Source organism: Nicotiana attenuata, chromosome 7 (assembly GCF_001879085.1).
Source record: "Nicotiana attenuata strain UT chromosome 7, NIATTr2, whole genome shotgun sequence".
Lineage (NCBI taxonomy): Eukaryota > Viridiplantae > Streptophyta > Magnoliopsida > Solanales > Solanaceae > Nicotiana > Nicotiana attenuata.
In genome coordinates this window covers 98759122-98771665 of record NC_031995.1, presented here as the reverse complement: position 1 = coordinate 98771665, position 12544 = coordinate 98759122, and positions in this window count along the sequence as shown.

Below are 12544 nucleotides of genomic sequence, written 5' to 3'. Positions count from 1 at the left end.
ACTCAATTTGTCTCTAAAAGTAAAAGCAATGCTAATCAATTCAAAGTTTAGAGCTTGCTATTGGGCCTCGACACCTGTTCCTCGACGGGGAGTCATTTGGGCCCAACGTGGGCGAAGGCAGACCCAGAAGTTGGGTGTCCAGGCCAAGATCGATTTCCAGGCAAGACGAAACGGAGATTGGACTTACGGACCAATTTTTAGAGTATTCAGATTATTTTGAGACACCTACATTCTAGCTGCTGTTAATCCCTGACTTTGGATTGATATGACAGTAGTACAATTCAGTTACGATTTCACTTAACCTTGCAAAAAACATGTCAACGACTCCAACAAACATGAACTAAGTTTAACAATACTGGAAATTGAAACTGCATCATACTACATTAGGCTAGTAGCACACATTAAATTCATACAAACTATTAACTACTGAATTCCCTATATACAAACTCGGCTCAAAATTTTTACACATGGATTCCAAGACGTTTCCTGTTCCAACCTTCAGCTAGCCTTTTCCCTTATCAGTAAACTATACCAAATGACATTAACCTATCATGAATAATGAATAACTCATAGCCCAAAATCCAAACAGTCCTTGAGTTAATCAACTTAGAAAAACAGTCCCAATTTGAATACAACAAACAACTAATTGAGAACATAATAAAATTATTAAAGTGCAGTCTCTCAGCAGGAATTGCGAATCAGTTTCATTTCATATTCTCCACAAGTAAAGCTACATCAAATGGAGTTTTATTATGTACCTAGAATTTGCAAAGGAAACAGAAGGAAAGGGTCAGCAGTAGCACAACAAGGCAACAGCAATGGAGTTAGCCTAGGAATAACCAAAATAACTAGCCAGATGCAGATTTGGACTGCAGAACTATCAAACGACCCTCAGCAATCAATCAAGCAACCAATGCAAGGGTAGATTGGACTCAAAATACCAGAGATCTCAACAAACACCAATGGCAATATAACAGTACAGATTTTTTGATTTTTTGTAGATTTTTTGTTTGTGGTTTTGAATTATATTTGTTTTTGAATTTCAGACTTCAGCTCTGTCAATACTTTGGGGGGGGGTGAATTTTTAGGCCTCTCAAACTTGTGAATCAAGGCAAATGAATGCCTATTTATAGGTGAACTTAGGTCCAATTTCAGATTTTTCCTTTTACCCCTTAGTCCCTATTCTAATTTCAGTGTTTCCCCCTTATTTTCTGACTTGCTACACAAGCAACTAACTTACGTTTATTAGAACCTACACTATGGTCCCCCCTAGAAGGTTCTATGCCTATTACAATCCCTACTCTACCCTTAACCCTTTTCAAAAATTACCAAATCTGCTGAAAGTACCCTTTTCCTATGCCTAAACTACCCTTTGAACCTCCTGAAATTACTAGCCTCCATTAACTACACCACACTTTCTAACTGACCCTGGTTCAAATAACTATCAACCAGCCCCCAATCCAATCCTAAATTCAAATAACTTCTGATTTTTGGATTAATAACTACTAATAACAAGTCAAATTAAAATAGTACTCACATAGTATTGATTAAAACTGTAAGCAGCAAATTCGACACACACAGCTAATAGAACAACTTATTCATGAAGCCTGGAGAAGATTTAAGCAACTCAAAACCTAAACTAAATCCTAAGCATGATTAATCCTAATCCTAAAGAATTCAGTCACAACTAAATTGACAAACGACCCAATTATTAATTAACAGACAATGAAGAATAACAAATAAGAAACATGCTAATCTATTTGACCACTGGTTCGACCAAAAATGAGGAAAAATAAACTCAAACCCTAAATTGATTGCTCAAAAGGAAGTATCAGTCAAAAGGAAAAGACTAACGAAGGAGAACGAAGAAAACTTACTTAGCTTGAACACTTGACTGATTATGGGGTGAGCTCTGACCGGTCCTTTGTTTGAATCCTCCGGGATTCTTGACGCGTAACATCCCTAATCGTGTGTTTTCCAAAAGAACACACATGATTAGGGAAGTTATGGTCGAAAATCCCCAAGATTTTCTAATTTAGGGTTCTGCCGGATTTTGATCGGATATTTGGACAATTCTGGCCATATTTGAGACACGTGGCTATGGGGGTTGGATAGAGGAGGTCAAGGCGGTCCCATGGTGTTAATTTGGGACCGTTTGGCATAACCGGCGACTTGGCCGGAAAACTGCGAACGGATATTCGACGAGTTCCAGTAATATTTGAAAGCAAAGGACAGTGGATTTGGGTAGAGGAGGAGAAGGGGAATCTGGGGTGTAATTTTGGGGTTGATCGGAGCATCGCCGCCGGCGGCGACGATTTCCGGCCGGCGGCGGACGGCGGAGGGGCGGTGGCAGATGGTGGTGGGGCTAGGGCGGAGGACGCCGGCGTTACAGGGGAGGTACGAGGAGGATGATTTTGGTCTCAAACTTTTCTGAAGATTTCGGACACTTATATCTAAAATTTGAGATTAAAGCTGGGCCGTTGGATTAGAGTGGGTAGACGGCCTAGATTTGTTTTGGCATTTAACTCAAAACGACGTAGTATGCTCCCTATACTACATTGTTTTGTTGGTCTCACAGGCATGGGCACCTGGACCGGGTAGAGGTGAATTGGGCCTGGACGTGGAAATTGTTTGGGCTACCTGATTTTAGCCCAAATTTGGTCTTTACTCAAGACCAAATTGAATTTTTTTTCTTTTTCCCTTTTTCTTCCTTTATCTATTTTTTGTATTTTTTGTATTTATTTATTTTTTTTGATTTTATAAAATGTTAAAACAAAGCAAAGACCTAATTACACTATTTAACTCCTAAAATTACCTACAACTCTATTTAAAGACAAACGCAATAATTAGTAATGCAAAGAACTATTTTCTTGCAATTTTCTTTACATTTTATTCTACAACTAATTAGTACTAAAATTGTGAAATTAAATCCCTAAATGCCAACACATATTTTGGTATTTTCATATGGATTAAGATGCACAAATAAAAATGCAACAATTACCAAAGAATGCCACAAAATTCACAAAAATTTATAAAATACTAGAAAAAATTATTTTGTTTGAAATTTTGGGAATTATTGCTTAGGGCAAAAATCACGTGCTCACACCTGGATCGAATAGAACCGATACATCTCTATGACAAAGTGGAAGAATACCTGTGATGACAGAATCGGAGGCAACAGGTTGAGTACGGGAAGGAAGGGCATAATATCTGGCCTGGCCTCCCACTCTGGGGCGACCTCTACCTCCTCGACCTCCACCTCTAGCTGGCTAGGCAGGTGGGGTAGCAACTGGTGCTGTAATCACAGCTTGGGAACTCTGCGGAGCACGCTGTGGCTAAGAAGTCTGTGGAGGTGCACCCCTCCTAAGTCTGGGGCAATCCCTCACCATATGGTGTGTGTTGCCACACTCAAAATAAGCTCTAGGAGGATGTGGCGGCTGTGACTGGCTCGGGCCAGGTCTGCTAGACTGACTACTAAAAGCACCCTGCGCAAGAGGTGCACCAGATACCGGAGGTGCATAATAAGGCTCTTGAGGTCTAGGAGGAGCTGGAATACCACTGGCTGCTGGAAGAGCTGAATGAACGGGGCGACTCATATAACCCCTACCATGACGAACTGCAGCTGGGGCACAAGCACCAGAATAATGGCCCGACTCTCGAGACCTCTTGGCCTCTCTCTCCTCTCTATCCCGAGCATGCATGCCCTCTACTCTTCTAGCAATGCTCACCATCTGCTGATAAGAAATATCCATCTCCAACTCCTGGGCCGTGCTAGATCTGATGCTGGGAATAAGCCCCTAAATAAACCGGTGAACTCTCTCGCGAACCGTAGAAACCAAAACCGGTGCATGCCTAGCCAAGTCACTGAAACGGATAGCATACTCCGATACAGTCATAGAACCCTGGCTCAAATGCTCAAACTCCGCGCGCCATGCGTCCCTGAGGCTCTGAGGGACATACTCTCTCAAGAACATATCTGAAAACTGTGTCCATGTAAGGGAAGCTGCCTCTGCCAAACTATCCAACTCAAAAGTACGCCACCACTGATAGGCTGCTCCTCAAAGCTGGAAGGCAGTGAAAGAAACCACATTCGATCCTGATATACCCGTAGTGTGGAGGATTCGGTGACGCTCCTCCAGAAATCCCTGAGCATCCTCCGATGCTAGACCACTGAATGTTGGAGGCTGGTACTTCTTGAACCTCTCAAGCCTCCACTGCTCCTCCTTTGAGGCTACTGCCTTATCCTCGGGCTGAACTGGGGCTACAGGCGGTACCGCTATATTCTCTGGGACCTTATCAACATGCACTCACTGCTCAGGAGTGCGGGCGGCGGGAGTCTGTGCTCCTCCCCCGGCCTGCGATGTAGCTGTAGCAAGGGGAATCAACCCTGCCTGAGCTAAAGTGGTGTACATGCTTATGAACTAGGCAAGGGTCTCCTGGAGAGCTGGAGTAGTAGTAGAAGTAGGCGTATCAGGCGCCTGGGCTCCGGCTGGAGCAGCTGGTGGGTCCTCTGTAGTAGCTCATGCGGGTCTCTAGCTGCACCACGTTCGCATCCTCGGCCTCTACCCCGGCCCCGACCACTGACGACTCTAGTAGGGGGCGTGGGTGCCTAGTCATCTCCGGTAGCTCGTGTCCTCAATATCTGTGAGAGAATAGAAGACAGAGGTTTAGAATTTTGATATAAAAAATCTCGCACGACAAGGAAATCAAATGAAGTGGAATTTTCCTAACAGTTACATAGCCTCTCATAGATAAATACAGACGTCTCCATACAGATCCGCGAGACTCTAATAAACCGGCTTGTGATTCATGAATCCTATGAACCTAGAGCTCTGATACCAACTTGTCACGACCCAAGTTCTCCCTCCGTGAACTGTCGTGACGGAACCTAGTCTCTACGACTAGGTAAGCCTAACAAATTGCAGAAAAAGGAAATAAAGATACAAAACTAGCAATTTACGGGTAACAAAATAAAGAAGTTTAAAATGCTGCTCGGCATATACAATATCACTCTCTCAAACTGAACAAAACACTCCCAAAACCCGGAATCTCATGAATCACAAGCTAAAGAAAATACATAGTGTTCTAACTCCAGAAGTCTAGACAAAAGGAAACACAGGAAGTCTATAGCTAAAGAGAGAATAGAGAGGGACTTCTAGGTCTGCGGACGTGCAGATATACCTCGAAGTCTCTGGGTCGCCTCGCCTCACGGATAGTATGGCTGAGTAGAAGAACCTAGATCTGCACACGAAAAACATGTGCAGGAAAGGGCATGAGTACACCACAGCGGTACCCAGTAAGTGCCAAGCCTAACCTCGGTCGAGTAGTGACGAAGAAGGTCAGGGCCCTACTGGTTGTAAAAATAACAAGGTAAAACAATGTAAAATGTGACAGTATAATTAAAGATGCTAACAATCAAATAAAGATGAAATCTCAGAAAGGAAATAACTCAGTAAGCAGTGAGAGCAACAGGGGATCTCCCAGGATAACATCCCGTAGTCCCAAACATAAATGTGCAGAGGATCTCCCAAGATACCGTCCTGTAGTCGAAAAGTAAAATAGCCAGTGCAGGGGGATCTCCCGGGATACCGTCCCGTAGTTCCAAATATAAAGGTGCAGGGGGATCTCCCGGAATACCGATCCGTAGTCCCAAAGTAAACATGCAGGGGGATCTCCCGGGATACCGTCCCGTAGTCCCAAAGTAAACACACAACAGTCTCAAGGAAGAAATCTACAGTTCTATCCAAGTTCGTATCGAGAAAATAGAAAAATTCTACTTTAAACATGCTACACAAAATCCAAGTAAGCAGTTAAAGCAGAGAAAACAGTTAAGTCAGATAAGCATGCTTTCCTAAGCCTAACAGGAAACTTCAAATACAAGTATTGCTCAGTTAAAAGAAAATACAGATATTTACTCAATGAAAACGGGGTTTTTCAACAATTAGCTCGTGTACGCACTCGTCACCTCACGTACACGACATTTATATAACAACAAAACCAAAATCCTAAGGGGAGTTCCCCCTCACAAGGTTAGGCAAGCCACATACCTCGAACCAAGCTCAATCAATCCGAAATCACGCTCTTGCCATGAGTATCCAACTCCGAGTGGCCCGAATCTAATCAAATCAATTTCATAATGTAAATATAACTACAAACAACGAGTTTAGCTAAAGGAATCGAAGCTAAGTCAAGAAAATAGAAAAGAGCCCAAAAATCCTCCCCTGCCACGTCTCGGAATCGGGTAAAAATTACGGATTAAGAACACCCATTCACTCACGAGTTCACTCGTACCAAAATCGTCCCAATCCGACGTCAAATTCTTCACTAAAAACTCAGATTTTCCATTGGGAGACTTTTTCACCCATTTCCAAACTTTTACCCTCAAATTCCTTAATGAGATGATAAAACTAACAATAGATTAATGTATTAGAACCAAATTAGAGTTAGAATTCATTACCCAATAGTTCTCCTTCAAAATCTCTCAAGAAATTGCCTTCCATCGAGCTCCAATTCGATTTTAGAAGTTATGAACTCAAACCCTTGATTTTTCATATTTCTGACCAGCGATTTCCGCTTCTGCGAGGAGTCCACCGCACATGCGGTCCCACTTCTGCGATTGGGGTTCCGCATCTGCGGAAATTCATTAAGCGACCAGATTCCGCACCTGCGCCCCTTTACTCGCAGATGCGGTTCCGCTTCTGCGGTCCTTGGGCCGCATCTACGACCATTGATCTCCAAGCTTCAGACCGCTTCTACGGTCAACAACCCGCTTCTGCGGCGCCGCACCTGTGGTCCAAGCTCCGCAGGTGCGAAACCAACAGGTTCAGCAATTCAAAAAATTGCCTAAGTCCAATTCAACTTCCGTTAAGCATCCGAAACTCATCCGAGGCCCCCAGGACCTCAACCAAACATGCCAACCAATCCTAAACATCATACGAACTTAGTCCGACCCCCAAATAACATCAAACAACACTAAAACCGCAAATCACCCTCCAATCCAAGCCTAATGAACTTGAAATCTCAAGAATCCTACAACCCATGCCGAAACCAACCAAACCATGTCCGATTGACTCCAAATTTTGCACACAAGTCACATTCAACACTACAGAACTATTTTAATTTTCGGAATCAGATTTCGACCCCAATATCAAAATTTCAGTATCGATCTGGAAAATTCAAAAATTCAACTTTCGGCATTTCAAGCCTAAATAAGCTACGGACCTCCAAAACACAATCCGAACACACCCCTAAGCCCGAAATCACCCAACGGAGCTAACAGAATTGACAAAATTCCATTCCGAGGCCGTCTTCACACTGCTCCGACTACGGTCTAAATTGTAAAGCTTAAGCTCTCATTTATGGACTAAGTGTCCCAAAACACTCTGAAACTCAATGCGAATCTTTCCGGCAAATCACAATAGCAGAAATAAATACGGGGAAAGCAGTTAATAGGGGATCAGGGCGTAAATTCTCAAAACGACCGGCCGGGTCATTACAGTCTTGTGCAAACTCATTTGAAACTTTAACCCATCGTATAATTTGCAACTTGACTTAGTCTTAGGGCTCTTCTTAGACCATAAGCCATTATTAATACACCTCATACATATATTATCATGATTAATTGCTATCTTTTTATATCATTAGTCTTGTTCATACCCGAATTAATTTAATTAGCACAGGCCCAATCTCCTTAATAGTCTTAAAACACTTCAAAAAATTTCAGGGTATTACATTCTACCCCACTTAAGAAAATTCATCCTCGAATATTTTATAAATAATTATTAGGAATAGGGTTATCCTTATTTCACCTTAACTATCATCCTTAATCATCCACGACTTCATATGGATCTTAGACATTCTTTCAAAATTTCAACTTCCTTAAGGCACCACAATTTAGCTAACCCTCCAAATTCTTAAAATATTTGACAGAGTATCCCCTGCAATTGGGACTATCCAAAATTCAAATATTTCCAAAACAAGCTCCTACACAGGCACCGACCTTAATATAGTTCAACAATCAAAGATCTATACTACTTTTCTTTCGTTCAAAGACTTTCACATTTACATAAAATTAACTTTTAAGCATAGTTTGTTCTCATAGGACTCTTGATTCTTTAGTTGTCAACTCCTTCTATAATGCTATTTTATTCCATCCGAAGACTAACACGATATTTATCTTATTTAGATCCATTCATCACGTGGGTGATTTCTACCTCCACTTAGACTTGTAACTTTTGAGTTTTTTTTAGATCCCAAATTGATTGATATTATTGTTAACAAATTTGCTCTACGAGAAATGTTCAATCCACTTCCTTCCCTTCCATAGTACAAATTTTCATTCATTATCGAACATCATTGTACATATTTCTATTTTCTTAACCTTAACGAACTAATTGATATCATCGAGTTCTTTATAATATTTTATTACCAAAAATTTAATTTGTATTTGCTATTGTGCCTACCATAGGAATGTTACCATGGATTGTAGGCTTTCTGTAATGACCCAAATCTCAACATATTGTGATGGCACCTATCACAGTACTAGGCAAACCGACAGTCACGAAATAACTACACATTTTAAATTTAAAAGCATGATGTAACACATTTAATATTAAAAAGTCTTATATATAATCGATAAGCACAGTTGCGACTCAACTACAAAATCTCCCAAAATCCGGCTGTCACCGAGTACATGTGATACTAAGTGTCTATATAATCTAAACCTCTAATACAACTATTTGAAAGATAGAACAGTACAAGATAAACTGAAAGGAAGGTGAGTCGAGGTCTGGGGGCGTCATAGTAGCTACCTCAATAATCTCCAAGCAGATATTGCACCAAGTCTAGCAACCGCCGTGCCCAGAAGTACCTAGATCTACACACGAAGTGTAGAGTGCAGTATGAATACAAAAAATCCAATGTACTCAATAAGTAACATGACTAACCTCGGGCTGAAAGCAGTGACGAGCTCATAAAGGTACAATCCAAATCCAGATAACAACAATACATATATAACAGGGAAATGATAGTAATAACTCAATGAAATTACATAATCAATTCGTATACTATTAAGAAATGTAGACGTACTTTTAAGTTTGATAGCTTAAGTTCAACACTTATAAAATATGCCAAGTATAACTGATATGAGGAATGTTACATCTCTATGTCTGCATGTCAAATATGCATGTCACATTAATGCATCACAATGATAAACTCATGTACTCACACTCTCAGAGTACTCAATCTCACAGTCTCACACTCCTACTCATCACTCTCAATTACTTAGCACGCTCAATCACTCAGCATTGTACGATACTTGCGCTCACTACTGGTAGGTCTGACTTCGGAGGGTCGGATCCTGCCCAAGCGCTAATATAAAGCAAATATGGCCTGTTGCGGCATGCAACCCGATCCCATAATAATAGATAAAGCCAATAAGGCCTGCTGCAACGTGCAAGCCGATCCATAATAATAATAATATATATAAATCCATGAAGGCCTGCTACGAAGTGCAACCCGATCCACAACCTCACTCACAACACGTCTCTCAGGCCCCAACTCAGTCAACAATCTCTCCAGTCTCTCGGCTCACAAATATCATGCCATGCACCCCAAACAATGATAACATGATGTAACAATAAATGACAATAGAGACTGAGAAATGATATGAAAATGACGAATATGACTGAGTACATATTTGCAATTTAAGCAAATAATTCAACAACAGAAATGACCTTGGTGGGTCCCAACAGAATAAGCATATATCCTAAACATGATTTCTAACATGGATCACAGCTCAATTACTCTAACACGTAGGGATTGAATGAATAACAACAAAGTTTGATAACTACACGGTACCACGGGATCAAAAAAGTCACATTATCACGATGCATGCCCACACTCCCGTCACCTAGTATGTGCATCACCTCAACACCAACCACATAACACGTATTTCAGGGATTCATACCCTCAGTACGAATTTTAGAAGTGTAATTACCTCAAATCGCACAAATCACAACTCCAACAAGCCCTTGCCTCTCAAATCGACCTCTGAACGACTTGAATCTAGTAAAAAACAACCTAATACAATCAATACAAGCTATAGGAATTATTTCCATATGATAAAGCTAAGTTCTTTACCAAAGTCAAAAAGTCAACCATGGGCCCACATCTCGGAACCGGACAAAATTTACAAAATTTGAACACCCATTCAATAACGAGTCCAACCATACCAAAATCATCCAATTTCGACCTCAAATCACCTTTCAAATCCTCAAAATATAGCTTATGAATTTTTTTCCAGTTTTTCCAACCCAAAAAACTAACTAAATGGTAAAAAGAGTGATAGATTCATGTATATTAATTAAATCCGAGTTAGAATCACTTACCCCAATCAACTCATTGAATATCTCTTCAAGAATCTCCCAAAACTGATGTCTCTAGCTCAAAATATGAAAAATGGGACAAATCCCTCAATTTTGAAATAATATAGTGCTGCTCCAGATGTTTCCCCTTCGTGATCACGAAGATACTGAAAGGAAGGTGAGTCGAGGTCTGGGGGCGTCATAGTAGCTATCTCAATAATCTCCAAGCAGATACTGCACCAAGTCTAGCAACCGCCGTGCCCAGAAGTACCTGGATCTGCACACGAAGTATAAAGTGTAGTATGAGTACAAAAAATCCAATGTACTCAATAAGTAACATGACTGACCTCGGGCTGGAAGCAGTGACGAGCTCATAAAGGTACAATCCAAATCCAGATAATAACAATAAATATATAACATGGAAATGATAGTAATAACTCAAAGAAATCCCATAATCAATTCGTACACTGTTAAGAAATGTAGGCGTGCTTTTAAGTTTGATAGCTTAAGTTCAACACTTATAAAATATGCCAAGAATAACTGATATGAGGAATGTTACATCTCTATGTCTGCATGTCGAATATGCATGTCACATGTAATGCATCACAGTGATAAACTCATGTACTCACACTCTCAGAGTACTCAATCTCACAGTCTGACACTCCTACTCATCACTCTCAATTACTTAGCACGCTCAATCACTCAGCATTGTACGCTACTTGCGCTCACTACTGGTAGGTCTGACTTCGGAGGGGCGGATCCTGCCCAAGCGCTAATATAAAGCCAATATGGCCTGTTGCGGCATGCAACCCGATCCCATAATAATAGATAAAGCCTATAAGGCCTGCTGCAACGTGCAACCCGATCCAAAATAATAATAATATATATAAATCCATGAAGGCCTGCTACGAAGTGCAACCCGATCCACAACCTCACTCACAACACGTCTCTCAGGCCCCAACTCAGTCAACAATCTCTCCAGTCTCTCGGCTCACAAATATCATGCCATGCACCCCAAACAATGATAACATGATGTAACAATAAATGACAATAGAGACTGAGAAATGATATGAAAATGACGAATATGACTGAGTACATATTTGCAATTTAAGCAAATAACTCAACAACAGAAATGACCTTGGTGGGTCCCAACAGAATAAGCATATGTTCTAAACATGATTTCTAACATGGATCACAGCTCAATTACTCTAACACGTAGGGATTGAATGAATAACAACAAAGTTTGATAACTACACGGTACCACGGGATCAAAAAAGTCACATTATCACGATGCATGCCCACACTCCCGTCACCTAGTATGTGCATCACCTCAACACCAACCACATAACACGTATTTCAGGGATTCATACCCTCAGTACGAATTTTAGAAGTGTAATTACCTCAAATCGCACAAATCACAACTCCAACAAGCCCTTGCCTCTCAAATCGACCTCTGAACGACTTGAATCTAGTAAAAAACAACCTAATACAATCAATACAAGCTATAGGAATTATTTCCATATGATAAAGCTAAGTTCTTTACCAAAGTCAAAAAGTCAACCATGGGCCCACATCTCGGAACCGGACAAAATTTACAAAATTTGAACACCCATTCAATAACGAGTCCAACCATACCAAAATCATCCAATTTCGACCTCAAATCACCTTTCAAATCCTCAAAATATAGCTTATGAATTTTTTTCCAGTTTTTCCAACCCAAAACACTAACTAAATGGTAAAAAGAGTGATAGATTCATGTATATTAATTAAATCCGAGTTAGAATCACTTACCCCAATCAACTCATTGAATATCTCTTCAAGAATCTCCCAAAACTGATGTCTCTAGCTCAAAATATGAAAAATGGGACAAATCCCTTAATTTTGAAATAATATAGTGCTGCTCCAGATGTTTCCCCTTCGTGATCACGAAGATACTGAAAGGAAGGTGAGTCGAGGTCTGGGGGCGTCATAGTAGCTATCTCAATAATCTCCAAGTAGATACTGCACCAAGTCTAGCAACCGCCGTGCCCAGAAGTACCTGGATCTGCACACGAAGTATAAAGTGTAATATGAGTACAAAAAATCCAATGTACTCAATAAGTAACATGACTGACCTCGGGCTGGAAGCAGTGACGAGCTCATAAAGGTACAATCCAAATCCAGATAATAACAATAAATAT